Source organism: Vespula pensylvanica, chromosome 6, assembly GCF_014466175.1.
Source record: "Vespula pensylvanica isolate Volc-1 chromosome 6, ASM1446617v1, whole genome shotgun sequence".
NCBI lineage: Eukaryota > Metazoa > Arthropoda > Insecta > Hymenoptera > Vespidae > Vespula > Vespula pensylvanica.
The window spans coordinates 8,647,070-8,654,955 of NC_057690.1; the positions used below are offsets into that span (position 1 = coordinate 8,647,070).

Here is a 7,886-nt window from a genome sequence, read left to right on the forward strand (position 1 = left end):
TATTATTATTATTATTATTCGATACACACACACACACACAATTGTTATTATTCAATCCATTTTCTTTTGAACTATCCTCTTCATACGCTAAATTTCATTTTTTTGAGTGCTGTTACATTTATCATATAATCTTTATTTTTTAAAACGGTCAGCTTTTACATTAGAATTTAACAAACTACAAGCAGATGGCAAGTTATCAGTTCAAACAAAATTTTGCTCTGAATTAGAACTAATTACAGATCGGGTTAAACAGAAGAGTGAAACTTTTTACGATAAAAATACTTATTAGATTTTTTTTAAAATCCTAGCATAACGATTGAAATAACAAAAATTAATGAAAACATAATATATAGATTCTTTGTCATTTTTCAAACTATATCATCTAGACAGAAAATTAATATCGAAAGATTTGATTATTATATTTACAAAACTGTTAAATTATTTATATTAGTCCTAAGAATATTCTCCATTAATCATAGAAATATTGAAAAATAATAACGGAGATCGATTTAAACTACTGTTGAAAATACTGCATTTCACAAATATTATAGTAATTGGACGAATCATATTCAAGCAATATTTAAAACAAAAATGACATAAATATGGTATAAAAATATTTAAATTATGCTATGATTACACTTACACTTACGGATACAATTACAGTTTTCGTGTTTACATGGGAAAAGCTCTTGATAAAGAGAATACAACACTATCAAATATTATAATGATTTTATCTAAAGATAGGTTTTATAAAAGCCATATATTATTTACTGATAGATAATTGGTACGCAAGAGTGGATTTGACGAATAAGATTATAAAAAGAAATGTGCATCTAATTGATACATTTTGAATAGATCGTAAACAAAAAATCCGAATAAAGTGATAATTTGAAACGTGGGGAAGTTATTGTCAAAAAAAATAGTAATGGAATTTGAAATAAAAAGATAAAAGAAACTTTTTTGATCCTTTCTATGAAAAATCCTAGTGAAAAATGATAAATATGAAAACAAAAAAATAATTTTATCGCCAACCAAAAATGATTACTGAATACAATGCAAGAAAAAACATTATTGATCTTTCAAATCAAATGAGTGCTTATAACAATCCATGAAAACAGGAAAGTGATACAGAAAGTTAGTTTTCAAATTTTTTTTAAATATCATTGTTGCGAATGTCTTGTTTATGTTCCAAGATACAATAATAAGAAAAATAACAATCGCGACATTTCGTAAACAATTAGGCAATCTACTCACACAGCATTCAAATGAAAAAATTGCAACCCAGGTTGATAAAAGAAATGTTCATCAATTGCAAATAAAAGTATGAAGATATTGTTCTGAATGTTATAACACAAATGCAAAAACATTCGGGTGCAATGTAGTCAGAAATGTAACCAAAAAGATTGTCACTTTTGTAATACACATAAAGCCAAACCATATCTTTGTTTAGAATATTTTAATAAAGTCCATTAATGAAGTTTACACATGTCTTTTTATATTAGATTAATTACAACATTTATTTTCCAAGCTTCATATTGTTGATCTCACGGAGCGACACCGCTTAAACGAAAAGTTAACTATCAGTCTCAGGGATCTACATTGTCAAATCGTGCACAATATGAGATAGAACTCGTAAATTACAAAAATTTGAAGACAAATAGAAGGATAGCAGCATAGATAAAATAAAAGCATATTTTATTTTATGTATTTTAATGGCACAAGTCAAGAAATCAACCGAGTAATCAAGATCGATCTTATTAGTCAAGAAGTATCATTGAAACTCCAATCTTTACAAAAACATTTCTTTTTGGCGATTTGCGCAACTGATTCGTTTTTTACATTTCATAAATAATGAAATGGCAGATAAAAATGATCGCTTATTTAAACTAAGAAGCATAATCGATAATGTAAATGAAAAATTCGAACATATTTACATTCCTGAAGAATGTATATCATTAAACGAATTACTGATGAAATATAAGGGTCGCTTATAATACAAATAATTCAATCTCGCTTAAGTGTGAAGTGTTACAAGTTGTGCGAATATAAATCAGGATATTGTATCAAATTTAAGATATAGATCAAGATATCCTCATCAAAACTGAGACAAAATTGAAAAGATTTCAAATTCTTTCAAGATCATGGGATGGCATATTAGTTACAGAATAAAGAGATAATAAAGATATATATTTGTTGTCTACAAAATACAACAAAATTGAAATGACTGAAACAGAAAAAAAATGGAAAAATAAGAATAATCCATATAATGCTATTACAAAAACCGTAGTCATTTTGGATTATAATGATGACATTGGTAGAGTAAATTTACAAAACAATTACTTATCTTCTTTTTTGAATAATAAGAAAATTTGGTAGAAACTATAAAAAAATATATTTTTATATCATGAATGTAGCATTTTATTACGCCTAATAATAAATGTAGCAAAAACAAAGAAATACTTTTTTTCTTAATTTCGATTATTTTCGAGGTAAATTCTAATGAAAACGTATCTGAAAATATAATGATGAAATTGTCACAGTCATTTTAAATAAAAAGCAACTTTATATCAGGGGTTCCCAACATGCGAGCCACGGGTCAACTATGGTCTGCAAACTCTAGGAATGTAGCCCGCAATGTCAGATCATCCACGACCTTGAATTTATAAAGATGATGAACTGATCGAATTACAGAAAAATGTTAAAACTAAGAATTCTTATCGCAACAATTCCTTAACTGATTGTTATGAAAAATTGTTTTCATAGAATTTTCCAAAATTGCGCAAACATGCTCCACAAATATTGTCATTATTTGGAAGCACTTACATATGCAACACAATTTTTTCAATCATGAATATTAATAAGTCTGAATTGAGACCAAAATTAACTGAAGAACATTTACAAGTGATGTTAAGAATACATACAATCGATTTGGAACCAAGATCCATTTTATTATTAAGAAGAAACGACAATTGCACAAACCCACCCTTCAGATCGAGGAATTTATTTATTTTTTTTTTTTTTTTAAATTATTTAGTTATTTTTGTTTAATTATTTTTTAAATATGTTAATACAGAGTTTGTAATAAAAAAGAATTATTATCATAAATAAAGAACGATTATGTTATAAAATTAATACAATATTTTCCCTTATATCTTACTTTTTATCGATTTGAATGTATTTTTCCATAACACTTTTTTTGGCATGCTAAATGTTCTGGAATTTACAATTTGGTCCACTTAGATAAAACTTTGAGAATTTCTGCTTTAAATATTGGATGCCTTTAAATATTGGTGCGTTCTAATAGAAGCAATATACTGAAAAATTTTGTTAATTTTAAAATTGTAAAATTAAAAAGCGGGATTATATAACAAGAAACAGCAATAATATATTGACCTTACGATGAAAGCATAAAATGTGAGATTTATACAATTTCAATGAAGCTAGAAACTGAAGAAATGACTGATAATAAGCAAAAAGAAACTCAATTCAATTGTATTTTGAAAGCAGAATGTACCATTAAGTATAATAAAAACATAATTAAAATTAATCCAATATCAAATATTAGATTGTTTCCCAATTATAAAAAGTATATAAAAAAAATATCAAAAAATGTTTTTTTATAGATTTCATATGAAACTTTATATATATATATATATATATATATATATATATATATATAAAGAAAAGAACACAATTACGCTAAATATAGAATAAATATGGCAAAATTATTATTACACACTACATAATTACCGACTTATTCAAAAAAGAAATTATTAATGGTCACGCTCATATCCATTAATAATTTATTGAAAAAATTACAACCATTAATTCATATCAATTTGAACCTTTCGTCTTCGACATGATAAATACTGAAAGAAGTTATATTGTTCACTCACTACTTAAGAAGTTTCACGATGATTTCAAACCACTCCTCTGCGTTGCAATAGATCAGAAATGAAAGAGATTGATGTAGATTGAAAATGCAATAGGTTGAAGTTGTAGTAGATTAACTTAATGATAATGCAATGATGATCTGAAAAAGAATTAAAAGAAATTGTTATTAAATTTATTATAATAAAAAAGATTATAAGACTATATTAGTTATAAAATTTAAACATTTAGTTATCAATATTCTTTTATAGAAGAAGTATATTAAATTTTTGATTATCTTCTATGATGCACTGATTCTAATATGCGATAATTATTTAATAATTAAGAGAGGGACAATGAATTTAATTTGTGAATATCTATTATTTGTTTTATATATAATCTATTTGACTATAAAAAATAAAAGATAAATAAACTCTTATAGGAATAAACACTGACTTTATGACTATTTTGCATACACTCTATTTTAATATACATGCTCTTTCAAAAGTTAATTAAAATTACAAAACGCAAATAAATTTAAGTTAACCAAAAAACACTAAATATACTTTATGATTTTTTTTCTATTTTATTGAAACAAAGATAGATTCATCCATGATTATACAAACAGCTACAATAATGATCTGAAATGAAACACTAATACAATATTAGTATCATTGTTATAATAAAGAAAAATCATTAAAAGTATATAATCAAAAACTGAAAAGAAATTACTTAAATTTTTATTAATAAGAAGTAATAATGAAATAAATAAAAATATTATAAAATGAAAACACGATTAACAACATATCAACTATTATCTACAAACTATTAAAAACATTTGTAGTGCTAATTATTCTATAATAAAAGTATATAACATAATTAATAATTATGATAATTATTAATTATTCTAAAATAAAATAGAATTACATATTTTCATTGGATAAGAATAAATAAATAAATAAGAAAATAATGTTATTTACTTATACCACAAAACAGTGTGTTATACATGTAAGCTAATATAAATGAATCAGTTGTCATGGGTATCGTATTATTTTGAAAAAGAGATCACCTATCCCCACTTTCCAACACAGTCTTTGAATTCTTGTACAAAGACAAATTTCTTACAACATGCCAACCAAAATAGAATAATAGAAAGTTCTTCTATGCTTAATGTACGTTCTTACACCAGAATTTATTAGAAATTTTTTAACACACTTGTTTACTTACTTTTTACTTGCTCGTTACTTACAAGAAACGATACAAGATAAGAAGATACGATCTTCACTATACTGTATTGAATTTCATCAATTCGTAGCTTCTTATACATTATAATCTGCAAAATGTGACAGATCTTTATTAATATAAAATAAGATTACGTCTATACACATATGTATATGTACGATCGAGGTTTTTAAGGAATGTTTGGCAGTTTTTCTCGCAAAATAATTTTGAACGATAATATATAATCAGGCTATTAACGATTCGATGTCAACAAGCTCTTACAGAACGTCCTCTTTTGTCTTTCAAATCATATTGTTTTTTCCGACTTACTCATGACACTCATCTGTATTTACTTACATGACTATATCGCGCGCCTAGCAATAACAATCCCGGACAGTCGCTTGCAATGTGAAACAAAACGTAACTTGAATTTAAGAATTCTACACATATATGCATGCGTGTTGAGTGTTAAACGCGCGCGCGTGTGTGTGTGTGACGATATCCGACATAAAGTGTGATATATGTTTCATATGTGTGTATGAGATGTATGCGTACGTGTTCATATGTATATTACCCGATAAATACGATTCATACGAAAATCGAATATAACACATAATATGATTAATCATTAATAAACTTACATTGAATTTTCTTAAAACATACGAGATGTACGGACATCACAAAAATAAGAGTCGAAAATTCAAGATAACACGGCGGTACACGTTTAGACAATAATTTTATTTTCGCAAATATCTCTCAAATACAACTTTGTTTACTCAACTTGCGAACACTATTGAAATCTCAATTAATAATCAATTAATATATTGAACGAATCTGTAACTTAAAAAAGATTGTTAATTACTTGTAGTCGCGAACAACGATCCTTTGTTAGCACACATGAATCCAAACTGATCATAGTAATACCGGCAACGAAAGACCAGGATCTACATATAGAGTGCCACCTCGTGGATTTTTCAACGAATAAATGAATAAAATAAAAAATAAATTTATCTATATAATAAATTAAAATTTCACTTATAAATATTTGGAAGAGAAAATATTTATCTCTATTCATTTTAATCTATAATATAAATTTATATTAGTGTCTATTAATATAAAATTTATAATTGAAATGAAATAGCACAATTTTCAGTAAAAGCCAAAAATCATTGGGAATATTCGATGGGTTTTTAGAAAGAAAAAAGTGCAGCGATAAATTTACAACGAAATAATAATAATTTTTAATACATAAGGGGGTGAAAAAATAACCGGTAATGAAGGCTTTTATGCAAAACCTTCATTATATATATGTATTTGTCTCGATCTTTAATTTTCTTTTTTTAGTTTAGAAATAGAGTTAACCTTCTACAAAGCAATTCTATTTTCGTATCTACAAACAAAATTATATAATGTAAAAATTATAAATTATAATATTACTTCTATTAATATAATTATACAACACTAAGTATGATTTACGCTTAAAAAACTTTACATATGAAATAACAATTAACTTTTTGCTAATAAAATGAAATTTACAAAATATATAGTTACATAAATGTGTAATATCAAAGTTATGCAACGATAATAAAGAATTAATAATCAAAAACACAAAAAAAGGATTAGCAAATTATAAGGTCCTAATAAAAAAAGAAACTAAACCAATGCTTTTATACCAGAATTTATTTAAAGTTTTCAAGAACTATATTTACTTCTACTACGTACGAAAAGTAAGAAAAATAAAACTATCTTCAATTCCAAATTATCCTTATTCTTTTGTTCCAAATTTTGTTAAAGAATTTCTACCATCTATTTTCAACCCTATATTTAGAACAACTAATAGCAACTGATAATTGCGTAACCAACAGTTATTTTCGGCACTCACAATCATAGCTAAGCATAAATAGGCATGAAAAAAAATAAAGCACGATCTATCGGTAGCATGCATCATCAAAAAATGATGCATAGATGTACACTTAAAGCATATAAAAATATCGACTGTCATCATATATACATATAATAATACACTTCTGAATATTTTTATACCCATATATATCACAAAAAATATTTGTACTATTACGCTAATGATCAAATTGGAAAATACCATCTTCCATCTTCTTCTAAGTTAGAAAATTATTATTTTTAGAAAAAATTACTTTTAGAACTTATTTTAGAAAAAAATCATATAAATACAAAACATTAATTTTAGATAAAAAATCTTAAAAATAAAAAACATCAATCTTTGCTTATAGTTCCAAAAATTTTCTCACAGTATTCATCACATAAAACATTCGCTATAGCTATGTCTAAAAAAGGAAAAATAAAAAAAAAGAAAAGAAGAATAAAAAAAAGTATAAACTACTATAAAAAGTATAATATAAAATTTTGCAATGATGCAAAATTTGGTTGAAAGAAATCTGACTCCGTTAATCAAATTATATATATTCAATGTGTACTGTTTATGCTCGTGTTATATAAGGGGGAGGAAAAAAGAGTAGAAAAGAGAGAGCGAAAATCTCGTCTTTTCAGCAAGAAACGATTCAACCACTCGAGATTGAATATAATCAAGAACAAATAAAAATCATTTAGTAAAAAACAAAATCTTGCATCTTATTTAAATTCTTAAACAAATATTGTATCTCAACAAAATTTATCTTACAAAATAAATTAAAAAGTATTTTATGAATATTTACCAGATATTTAAGATAAACTTTTCTTAAGAAAATTTAAAAGATGCAAAATTTTGTTAAACAGAATCTGACTCAATCAATCGAATTTATACATACGTATTATTGAAC

General features: G+C 25.1%; 1 long non-coding RNA gene across 2 annotated transcripts in view; it reads right to left on the reverse strand.

Annotated features, from left to right (window-relative positions):
• LOC122629964 overlaps positions 1-5,983 on the reverse strand; it is a 72,849-nt gene extending 66,866 nt beyond the window's left edge. Inside the window, exons 1-3 of one of the 2 annotated variants that reach the window (XR_006327381.1) lie at positions 5,954-5,983; positions 5,098-5,203; positions 3,897-4,033 (exon numbers count right to left, since the gene is read on the reverse strand). This is a non-coding gene — a long non-coding RNA (uncharacterized LOC122629964). The other variant, XR_006327380.1, reaches the window with a different exon arrangement.
• Positions 5,984-7,886: the final 1,903 nt, after the last annotated feature.